Genomic DNA, 12,210 nt, shown 5'->3' with positions numbered 1-12,210 from the left:
AACCAGAAGGCCCCCTCTCCACCCCCAGCAACGCCTCCCCCGGGCCCGATCCTGGACGAGCGCGGAGCGGAGGGGCGGCGAGAGGAGTCTAAGCATGCGCTTGCACGCCCCACCCCCGCCCAGCCCGGGCAGGCGGCGAAGGCGGCGGCGGCGAAGAGCGCGAGCGGCAGGCGGCAGCAGAAGGAGCGGCAGCAGCGAAGCGCCCGCTTGCAGCCCGGAGCTCTCGCAGGTAAGCCGCCCCGCGTGGACGCTGGCACGCCAAGATGTTAGAGGGATGTGGATTCCGGTGGAGGGGGGGTTCCTTCAAACCCCCCGCCTCGTGGTGTAGGGACGACACCCCCTTCCCCCCTGCGGGGACACTCCCTTCCCCCTCGCCTTCCCCGGGGCGCGCAAGGCAGCGCGCTCTTTGGGGGCCGCGGAGGGTGGGGTCTCTCCCCTTTGCAGCCGAAGACGGTGGGGGGAGCGACCTCCTTTTCAGCCCAGCCATCTAAGCTGCGAGGAATGCGACTCCCCCCTCCCTCTCCCCCTCCTCTCCCAAACCACCGCAAGTTTCTTTCTTCTCCGTCTAGATTTTACAAGGGGTGGGGTGGCGAGGATGAGCAGGCGCGCAAAGGACTCCTAGTCTTTACTGCTAGTTCTCAAGACGAAGCCTTTCTCTTTAGGTTCATCCGTGGGAGGCTGGGCTAGATGGGCCTTTGCACGATCCAGCTGCTTCAGGGCTGGTCTTTAGGGTCTTCCCTTCATCCCTCCTCCCACTCTGTGAACCAGGCCTGCCACAGAGTCCATGCTCCTCTCACCTGCAGTACTCAATGTAAGATGATGGTGGCGGCTTTTGTTTGTTTGCAAACGGGTCGATTTGGGCTGATTTCTGGCATTGGTCCTGATTCTGTCATCCTATTGCATTTTGTTGTAACTCTTCCGCCTTTGATGGAGGCTGCAAAATTGGCATCATCTGCCCCATTTCCCTCCAGCTTTCTCCCAACCAGCCAGTTCCTCAGCTGACACTGGCTTAGGAAAGGAAGGGTAAAGTAAAGCCAGGGAGGGGGCAACTGGGGAGAAGGGAGGGTCACTTAATTGCCCTGATCCTTTGTTAAGACATTTTGTAAAGATGCCTCTGATAGCATTGCGAGGAATTTCTGGAATTTGCTGGGGGCACCTGCTGTCAATGTCTGAAAAGTCACTGAAGCAGCCATAAACTCTTGTAGTTGCTCCTCCAAGAGGATGCTTTGTGTTCACCCAGCGAATGAGGGCTGTGTCATTTGATTGATGAATTAGTTAGTTTAATTAAGAGGGTCTCCAAACTGTGATCCCATATCTGAGAAGAAGCAGCGGTTGTTCTTAGGACCTGGTGGTCCATTCAGAAGATGAGTGGGAAGGGCCAGTATTGACAGAGGGAAGAGTCCGCACTTGAGAGGAGTGGAGAGGATTAGCAGCAAAGTCAATGGGAGGCTAGAATTAAGACGTTTAATCTTGATTCAATTAATAATCATACTGCATCTAGTGCAGCTCATTACAATTGCTACAACAGGCATAAAAACCATTAAGGCCCTCAGCTATTTTCAAGTGGACTGTTGAGTGGGGGGAGTTTGGGAACCACTTGTCTAATAGATTGCAAGGTTCTGATTAACTTAAAAAAAACAACACAGCACCAGATGCTCATGCGTAACTGCGTAATTCAAGTACTTAGAGACTTTAGATGGTAGAGGCCACCTTAGCAATGCAAGAGGAACCCCCCCCCCCCAGCTTGGTCAGGCCAGAAGCCCATCTAGTCTAGCATCCTGTTCTCACAGTGGCCAACCAAATGCTCCACTGGGGAGTCCACAAACTGGGCATGAGTGCTTTCCCTGCTTACAATACTCAGCCTCTGCTATTCAGAGATGTACTGAATAACTCAGTTGGTTAGAGTGTGGTGTTGCTAACACCAAGTTTGCAGGTTTGATTCCCATATAGGACAGCTGCATCTTCCTGCATTGCAGGGGGTTGGACTTGATGATCCCACTCGTACCATCCTGTGACAGCAGAGGCAAGCATAGCCATTGCAGCCAATAGCCTCCTCCTCTATTTATTTTTCGGATCCTCTTCTAAAGCCATCCAAGTTGGTGGCCATCTCTACACCTGGTCAGAGTAGATTTCTTAAGAGCATAAGACAAACCTTGATGATGGCTCAGACCAGCGGCCCGTCTTATCCAACATATTCTTGTGCAGTGTCCAACCAGAAGCCTTGCAGTCAGGACCTGAGCTCAGCAGCACTCTCCTCACTTGTGCTTCTGGGCAACTGGAGCTCAGAGATGGACTGCCGCTGAACATGAAGGTTCCATATGCCCACCATGGATGATGGGAACAGAAGAAGAAGCCCCATAGTCAGACCAATGGCCCTTCTAGTTCAGTGTTGTCTACACTGATTGGCAAGAGCAGTGTAGGTTCTACCAGTCCTCCCTGGTGATTGAACCAGGGACGTTCTGCATGCACAGCAGATGCTCTGCAACTGACCTTGGTGCTTTGTCTAATAGCCATCAGCAGACCCCTCTGTCATGGAAGAGTAGAACTTCCATGGAAGAGTAGAAGAGAAGGAAATGCTCTTACTCATAAACAGAAAGATCCATGGGTTAAAGCACATGCAGTTCACTGGCTAGGCTTTCATCTGGATGTTGAAGTCCATGGAATTTCAGGTGTTCTCTGTAGTCCATATGATGCATTAATTGGTTTCATTTCCTTCATATACCATCCTGACCCTAAAGTCCAGTACACAATACTAAAAATGCAATCGATAAGTAGAACACCTAAAAACTGCATTTTTCCTTTCAAAAAGCAATACAACAAGGCTACATAGTGAAAGAAATGTTGAATCCCAGGTCAATAAAAGTGTGGGGGACAGCCACATGTCTCAGGGGAAGGAATTTCACAACAACAACAACAACAACAACAACAACAACAACAATAATTTGGTACCCTGCCCATCTGACTGGGCTGCCTCAGTCACTCTGGGTATGGTTGTTGGGAGACAGACGGCTGAAATCTCTTTAAAATTCGACACTGTGTGATGGAAGTGCATTTGCACCTGGTGTGTTGTTTAGGGAGGGGGGCAGCACACCCCTTCCAGGTTTCATACTGATAACCACTGAGTCACGACTGCCATGTCAAATTAAACAGGCCTGGATCCAACGGTCCTGGATCCAAAAGCACACATCCAATTGCTTCAGGAAAAAGGACAACACTCTCCTAAGTCTTGATAGCCTACGTAAAAAGCAGCCTGCATCTTTCTTGGTCACGCTCTAGTGTAACCAAGTAAACGGCTTCCGGGATGGCACTGTTTAGAGAGGAGCCCCTTTGAAGATTCCAGGCTGCCTGGTGAGCATGGAGGTGCGCTCGTTCCAGAGGCGCCATGTGTGGCTGAAAGAAGTGGGTGTCCCCAATGAGTGTGTTCAGCTCCTCCCCTAGGGACGCACCCCTTAATTTTCTCCCCTGGCACCTTGGGAGGACAGTAAGGTGCTGTGCTCAGGGACAGCACAGCGACTTTTCCAGCTGCCAATAAAGAACCCCGCAGGCAGTCCCATCCCACGGGGTTCTAGCAATGTGCAAACCCACCCTCACTCACCCCGGCAGGCACTTTGGTTCTGAATGGAAAGGAGAAAATAGCCACAGCGATTGCTCTCTTCCAACCCCAACAGCCATTTAATCCCTCAAAAAGAAGGCGGTTGAAGTTGACTTGCTGACACCCACCCACACACCCGGGGACCCTGGTTTGCTTTGGCATTCACTGTTTGGGCTTTGTTTGCGATTCTGCCACAGCAGAGGATGCCCCGGCACCTTTCAAAAGAACTGTGGATAAACTTCCTGCCGCGAATTGCTTTGAAGGGCTTGCGTTAGATGAACCTCGGGGTCCCTTCTAACGCCACAGTCCTATGAATGTGGCCTCCTTGCTTCTCACTTCCTGCCAACGGTTCATTTTGGAGTGCCTGGGGGAGACTGGGGCAGTGCATCTAACCTGGCATCATCAACCAGGAGGGGTGAGCAGGTCTCCCTCCTTCACTCCCTCTCCAAATCTCCTGGAATCTGACTTCCCTTCCCAGGAAGGGTCAGGTAAAGGTAAAGGCTCCAGTCGCGGATGACTCTGGGGTTGCAGCGCTCATCTCTTTTTACTGGCCAAGGGAGCCGGCGTACAGCTTCCAGGTCATGTGGCAGACGACTCAGCCGCTTCTGGCGAACCAGAGCAGCGCACGGAAACGCCGTTTACCTTCCCGCTGGAGCGGTACCTATTTATCTACTTGCACTTTTGTGCTTTCGAACTGCTAGGTTGGCAGGAGCTGGGACAGAGCAACGGGAGCTCACCCCTTCACGGGGATTCGAACCGCCGACCTTCTGATCAGCAAGTCCTAGGCTCTGTGGTTTAACCCTAGGAAGGGTCAGAGCTACTGTTAAATCGTGCCATGCAGGGGGTTGCACTCGACAGCCCTTGGGTCCCTTCCAACTCTACAATTCTATGGTTCTGTGCTTGTTGATCATCTTAAAGCCACTGTGTGGTCGTAGGACCATAGGAAGCTGCCTTATGCTGAGTCAGAGCATTGGTCCATTGAGCTCAGTATTGTCTACCCTGACTGGCAGCAGTGGCTTTCCAGGGTTTCAGGTAGGGGATATTTCTTTGCCCAACCTGGAGATGCCAAGGATTGAACCTTCTGCATGCAAAGCAGATGTTCTGCCACTGAGCTAAAGTCTCTCCCCTAAAAATAAAGTAAGGTCTTCATCCTCATGGTTTTGAATACTGTGCTGAATTAAATAGGATTGCTGGTCTATCCAGCTCAGTTCAGACTCTCCAGAGCAGGGGTCAGCAAACTTTGTCAGCAGGGGGCTGGTCCACTGTCCCTCAGACCTTGTGGGGGGGCCGAACTATATTTTGGGGAAAAATATGAATGAATTCCTATGCCCCACAAATAACCCAGCAATGCATTCTAAATAAAAACACACATTCTACTCTGATTCCCGGATCGCCTGCAGGCCGGATTTAGAAGGCGATTGGGCCGAATCCAGCCCCCGGGCCTTAGTTTGCCTACCCATCCTCCAGAGTTTTTCCCAGCCCTGCCTTGAGATGCCATTGAGGACTGAACCCAGGACCTTCTGTATTCAAGACAGATGCTCTACTAATGAGCTTTGGCCCTTCCCCAAAAGCACTCCCCCTGTCCAGTTTTGAGCACTGATTTGCGCACCTATATTATTTATTTATTTATTTATTACAGTCTTATTCTGGAAAAAAAAGACCCCAAGCCAGGTAGAAACTAATCTAGATAACCTGTTTTGGCGCAGGTTTTGCCACTGAAGCATCTTGTCCAAAAATGCAGTACTGGGATCTTGCAGAAAATTAATTAGTTAAGATCAAGCAGTGCTAGTGAGGGCTTTTTTTGTGTGTGTGTGTGGAGATCCCACTGCTGTTTCTTTCAAGCTTCACTGGTGTTCCTCCCTCTCTTAAGGAGGCATTTATCACCCTCGCTGCCCACTCAGCCAGCCCTGCCTCTGGCTGCCCTGCGAGCATCCAAGAGGGAGTGATTTATCAGCGCTGTGTCTTGCAAATTGGTTGCAGCAGGCCACTGTGCCATCTCTCCCTACCACCACGCCGCCCCCCCGCCCCCCTGCAACAATCTTCCCTGAGGGCCCAGATGTAAAAAAAAAAGGCCTTTTACAACTTGGAAGAGCTCTGCTGGATTTGGTGGGGTTCGTTTGTCATTTTTCCTCCAATGCTGCCCTAACCCTTCTTCTTTAACCGCGGAGCTGAGAAAATGCTCTGTGGCTCTCAAAAACTCGCCCTTCGTTTTGTGACTGATTTGTCTGCTTTACTTGCGGCTGCTAATACAGTGGTACCTGTATTAGCAGTGTGGTGAGAGCCAGTGTGGTGTAGTGGCTAAGAGCGGTAGACTCGTAATCTGGGGAACCGGGTTTGTGTCTCCGCTCCTCCACATGCAGCTGCTGGGTGACCTTGGGCTAGTCACACTTCTCTGAAGTCTCTCAGCCTCACTCACCTCATAGTGTGTTTGTTGTGGGGGAGGAAGGGAAAGGAGAATGTTAGCCGCTTTGAGACTCCTGAAGGGGAGTGAAAGGCGGGATATCAAATCCAAACTCTTCTTCTCTTCTTCTTCTTCTACCTCGGGTTAAGAACTTAATTCGTTCTGGAGGTCCATTCTTAACCTGAAACTGTTCTTAACCTGAGGTACCACTTTAGCTAATGGGGCCTCCTGCCGTGGCCATGCGATTTCTGTTCTCATCCTGAAGCAAAGTTGTTAAACCGAGGTACTATTTCTGGTTAGAGGAGTCTGTAACCTGAAGCGTCTGTAACCTGAAGTGGTACCCGAGGTACCACTGTAGAGGGAATTTGAAGCTCTCTCCACCTGGGTTTTTCCCCAGTCGGATTATAGAATTGTAGGGTTGGCAGGGACACCAAAGGACCATCTAGTCCAGCCCCCTGCAATGCAGGAACCACAGCTGAAGAATCCCTGGCAAATGGCCACCCAACCTCTGTTTACAAGCCTCCAAGGAAGGAGAGGCCACCACCTTCTGTCCCACTGTCCGACAGTCAGAAAGTTCTTCCTAACATAACTTGGGCAGTGAGATCATGGCCAGGCTAAAATATTTTGCTGCCTGAGGCGGAGCAGCAAGTTTCACTATACATCCATACATGGTGCACAGTATCCCTGAGCATGTGCAGAGTTGACTTTCAGGGCTCATTTCTTTTCAGATCTGTAGGTAGATCAAACATAATATCTACACTACTACCCCCCCTTCTTCCCATAGGACCACAGATGAGGCAGGAGCTGAATGTTTGCTCTAAAGGGCAGCATATCCTTCAGGTTTATATATCCTTTACCTCCCCTTATTATTTATTATTATTAGTAGTAGTAGCATTAGTATTATTTTGCTTTGCTTGCAGAGCAGCTGGGTGCCTTAGAAACCACTGCCTCTATGTGCTCCGGAGACCTTTTTTAAAAAAAGTTTAAATAATATGTACATAATTGACTATTCTTGCCAATAGATTATGTGTGTGGATTGGGCCCTTAGCCCACCCCCCAGAAATGCATGTTGGCACCCTATAATTCAGAGTCGGCCCCTGACAGCACTGCTTCACTCCCCCACCCCTCTGAAAGTCAGCCTCTGTTTGCATCTCTAAACATATATACAGTATATATATATATAACTGTGTGCCACCAATCTGTGCCCTGGGTCCCTTTTGCAGGAGCCCATTTCCTGCCCTTTGGCTTGGTGGGGGGCGAGGGGAGCCATCACCAGTGCCCATCCATCCCCCCTCCCCCATGCATTGCAGGGGGTGGGCTAGGGTCCCCTCTAAACTCTATGATTGTATGATTCTAAAAGATGTCCCTGTCCAAAGCAGTCACCAGCCTTGGCTCTCGAAAGCTGCCTGCCTGCAATTCCCAGGGCTTGTTAAGCCAGGACGGACCCAGAATGGATCACTTATTGACGAGGAGTAAATGCTTTATTTGATTTCTGCTAAAGAGTTGTTTGTGAGGGTAGCAATGGCTCTCTTGATTTGAGCGGATGTGCAACTGGCACAACCAATCCAATGCAGAAATGTGTGTGTGTGTGTCTGTGCTGCTGGTTGCTCTTTTGGCACTGCACTCATCTGGCTCCAAGTTTGGTATTTCAGAGGTCTCTTGAGGTGGGCAATAATCAGAGAGAAGTCTGCCAAAAGGCTCTGTGACTCTAAAGAGTGACGGCATTTGAAATAGTTGCCAGAGCAAAATTCTGCCCAAGACTCTGTTTCCACAGGGAAGAAGAACGTAAGGAGGAGCCTTCTGGAGGCAGAACCGAGCCATCATGGCTAGTAGAGCCTTATCCTCCAACAATAGGTCTAAATCTCTTTTGAAGCCACCTAGATCTCAGAGCCCAGGTGGGTTTGTATGGGAGAATATGGTCCTACAGGTAGCCTTGACCTAAGTCAAAAAGGGCTTTATAACCAGCACTGTTGAATTGTGCCCAGAAACAATGGTGCTGTGCTAACAAGGGAGTCATCTGCTCTCCATAACCACTTCAAAATACAGTCCATTCGCTTACTTTTTATATTTTGAATTTGAGTTTCTATATGGCTAGCCCCCTTGTGGATTTCTTTTTAGATCAGGTAGGAGGGAAATAAATGTTCTGGCATGTGAATGAATGAATGCCAGTGGGTGTGGTGCTTTCTACAGCTCCCTGCCCCCAAGGACTTTACAGTCTAGAATTCAACACACAGTCAGCAAAAGAGGAAGAAAAGGGAAGCAGAGACACAGCAGAACTGGGCAAGAGGATGCATTATTTTGATCGCAGGTGCTTAGGTTACTTGCGGTGGGGAATCAAGGACAGCTTCTGCGGGTTGAAAGGCTGCCAAGAAGCTGCTGTGGTGCTGGGCCAAGAAATTTCAGGCCTCCTTCTCAGCTCTTCCTAAGCAGGTCCCTCCATTTTGGACCCTACACTCCATCTACTGAAATCCACAGAATTACTGCTACCCTCAGAAGTGGACCTCAAGACTCTCTCCAGTGAGGGGCTGGGAGAGTATTCCCTATTATTTATTTATTATTAAATTTCTATACCATCCTTCATCTGAGCACCACAGGGCGGTTTACAGTATAAAAACATGAAAACACATAACATAGTAACAAATAAAAACAATAGCCTCACACAGTTTAAAAGGCCATCGATTGTTTAATTAGTCAAAGGCTTGGGAGAAGAGAAATGTTTTCACTTGTTCCTTAATGATATGAAACGAAGGTGACAGGCAAGTCTCCCTATGGGAGAACATTCCACAAGTGGGGAGCCACTGCAGAAAAGGCCCGCTCTCATGTTGCCACAGTCCAGGCCTCTCATGGAGGAGGCACATGAACAAGGTTCTCATGATGATTGCAGGGTCTGGGTTGGTTCCTTAGGGCAGGCATAGGCAAACTCGGCCCTCCAGATGTTTTGAGACTACAATTCCCATCACCCCTGACCACTGGTCCTGTTAGCTAGGGATGATGGGAATTGTAGTCCCCAAACATCTAGAGGGCCGAGTTTGCCTATGTCTGTCCTAGGAGGAGAGGTGGTCCTTAAGGTATTGCGGTCCTGAGCTGTTTAAGGGTTTACAGCCAGGTTGCTTCTGTGCTGACCGTCCCCCTGTAGAACAGCCTTTCACAAGCCTGCGGCCCTTCAGATGTCTGTGAACTATAACTCCCATCAGCCACAGCCAGCATAGCCCAATGGCCAGGGATGATGGGAGTGGTAGTCCAAAATTTCTGGGAAGCACAAGATTGGAGAAGGCTGCTCTAGAAGGTGCCAGCTACTCCAGATGGTAACCCTTTAGATGCCAGATGCAGCTCTTGGAGAGGATGGAATGTCCTGAAGAACTCTCCAGGCTGGTCTGTAAAAGCTTAGCTGGTGCTCCAGGCTGGTGCTGAGGCAACTTGTCTCCTGTATGGTTGCTGGCTGTGGTCCTGAAAACATGGTGAAAATCTGTGGGCTGATATCTGCAGTGCTGTCCATGGTCCTGAACCTGCCCCAGTCCAGATTAGCACCAGCCTGGTCTTGTTCCCTCTCACCTGAGCCATTGCCTTGCTGGGGTGATGGAATCCCCAATGAATAATAGGATCACAGCAGACCTGGGAAAGACCCTGGGGAACTGGTGTTAGCTTGAGAGGGCAGTATTGCACTTTTTAATCTTGGTTGCCTCATCTCAAAAAGGAAATTGTAGAATTGGAAAAAGGTTCAGAAAAGGGCCATCAAAATGACCAACAGGCTGGAGCAACTCCCATTCATGAAAAAAGATTGCAGTGTTTGGGTCTTTTTAGTTTAGAGGAAAGGTGAGTAAGTGGAAACATGATAGGTGTTCCGATAATTCTGCATGGCTTGGAGAAAGTAGATAAAGAAACATTTTCCTCCCACTCTGATAACACAATAATTTGTGGGCATCCAATGAAGCTAGATGTTGGAAGATTCTGGACAGATGGAAGAAATGACTTCTTCACACAGTGCATAGTTAATCTGTGGAACTCTCTCCCACAGGATTAGCCAAATTCATGGCTCCTAGCCATTGTGGCTCGGCTCTGTCTCCACAGTTGGAAGCAGTAATGCTTTCAAATACCAGTTGCCAGAAACCGCAGGAGGGGAGAGTCCTCTTGCGCTCAGATCCTGCTACCTGGTTTCTCTTTGGGGCATCTGGTTGGCCAGGATGCTGGACTAGATGGACTAGGGGCCTGATCCTGCAGGCTCTTCTTATGGGCTAACAGCCTCACTTTGTGCAGGGGAGCTGCCTCTGCTGTGTATGCTTTCCCTAGCAGTGCAGAGCTGCAGCAGTGCCACAACTTATTACCTTGTGAACACGGAGCCTCCTGGGAGTGTTCAAATGTTGGCACTTTGCCAGCAGCAGGGGCCGAACCGTCCCCCCCCCCGGTCCCTGGAGAGGCACATTAACGGGAATCGCTCCTCTGAACCGAAAGAGCCCACCTCCCCTTTCCTGCCCCAGCCAAAACGCTCTGCAAACCTTTCGCCTGGCCCCTCTTGCTCTAATTATTATTTTTTGTAATTGCCAATTCCCCAGTCACAAAAGGCCGCCCCGCACAGTGCCAGCCAGGGTATGAATTATATTTCTGGAGAGCGCGAAAGATCCATTATTCACCAAAGAGGCATAATAATTCCCCGGGTGCTCGCTTGAATGCCGTGCACTTAATCACCCGGGCAAGCTATTTGGGGGCTCGATGACGCTTTGCCCCCACCTGGTGCCTTCGATTCCATTTCAATTACACTAGGTGTGCAGACGTGTTTTGAACACAGAACACAGTGGCGAGGTCAAGGTGCCCGAGAGATGCCTGAGGTTGCCTGCCTGCTTTTATTAGCTTGCTCTTGAGCAGCAGCTGGGTTCTCTGCTTCGGGGTTGTGCTGTTGGAGGGGAAAGGAGAGAGAACCACAAACCTACAGCTGTGCAACCTGTAAGGGACAGTTCCTGAACAAGCTGTTAAAATGAAGGGGGGGAGAGTGGCTGAAACTCCAGACAATTGAAATTCTGCCAGAGCTTCAGATAAAAAAATAAAAATCAATAAATTCCATTTCCAGTGCTAGACCTTATCTTCAGAACATGTGAACTCTTAATGAGCCCCAGAGGATGTGCAGAGTGCTTATTGCTCACAGCACAGTGGTCCTAAGCAGTCCTCACCAACATATTGAATTGCAGGGCAAGGTGTCCTGCTCCAGGAGTCCCAGAGTCCCAGCAGAAAGGATTTTTAGAGCAGGGAAGGAACAGGCTGTTCAGGGCAGAGGTAGCCAATGGGATGTTGTTGACTCTCAGCAGTCCCAGCATGGCCAGCAGTCGGGGATGGTGGGAGTTGGGAGCCTAGCATCGTATGGGAGGGGCGCCATACTGGTTACCCCTGCTTAAGGCCTGCTGGTTATAGAATCTCAGAATTGTAGAGTTGGAAGGGACCCCAAGTGCAATGGAGCAATCACAGCTAACCAGCCCCCTGAAATCATACCTAGTTATGTTTACCAGTCCTTAAGAGGACTCACTAGGAGCGCTGCTTTTGCAGAGGCAGAAACACTGCCATTTCCTCGGTCTTGATGATGATGATGCAGTCAACATTCATGATGATTGACCTGTATGTTTAAGACCTGGTTGAACATGGGTGTTGGTGGGTAAATCTCTCCCATCTTTTTCCAAAGTATTTCTGTTCAAAGAGTCCTTATGGTGGTATCTTGCAAATCCATTTCCCAACTTTCTGTAACTGACCACGGTGATGATGCAAACAATAAAAAATTCTGGGAATCACAGGAGGTTAACATCACCACTCCTCAGCATCCTTTCACGCTGTGTAGAACCCACCAACTCCCTGATTTTCCAGGGAACTTGAGACAATAGAACAGCTGGGTGACAGCTGGAATGAGGAAGGAAAGAAACATGTGGCGAAATGATCAAAGCGATGGAATGGTTCCCCTTTGAGGAGAAGTTGCAGCATTTGGGACTAGAGCATCCAGCATTCTGTTCTCAAACTGGCCAGCCAGATGCCCCAGTGGGAAACCCTCAAGCAGGACCCAAGTACAAGAGCTCTTGCCCGCCCCGTGGCTTCCAGCAGCTGGTGTTCAGAAGCATCACTGCTTCCAGCTGTGGAGACAGAGAATAGCCGCTGTGACTAGTACCCATCGATTGCCCTCTCCTCCATGAATTTGTCCGATACTCTTTTAAAGCCATCTAGGGGACACGGGTGGCGCTGTGGT

General features: G+C 49.7%; 1 protein-coding gene across 1 annotated transcript in view; it reads left to right on the top strand.

The window, feature by feature from the left end:
• The first annotated feature begins 8 nt into the window (after nucleotides 1–8).
• Nucleotides 9–12,210, top strand: part of GPR153 (G protein-coupled receptor 153) — a 44,783-nt gene continuing 32,581 nt past the window's right edge. The window contains exon 1 of the mRNA XM_081201771.1: nucleotides 9–229. The gene's annotated coding sequence lies outside the window, so the exon portion shown is untranslated. The remainder of the gene's footprint in view (nucleotides 230–12,210) is intronic.

The sequence above is a fragment of the Podarcis bocagei genome, assembly GCF_964188305.1.
Source record: "Podarcis bocagei genome assembly, chromosome: 7".
Lineage (NCBI taxonomy): Eukaryota > Metazoa > Chordata > Lepidosauria > Squamata > Lacertidae > Podarcis > Podarcis bocagei.
This window is presented reverse-complemented; position numbering and strand designations above follow the sequence as displayed.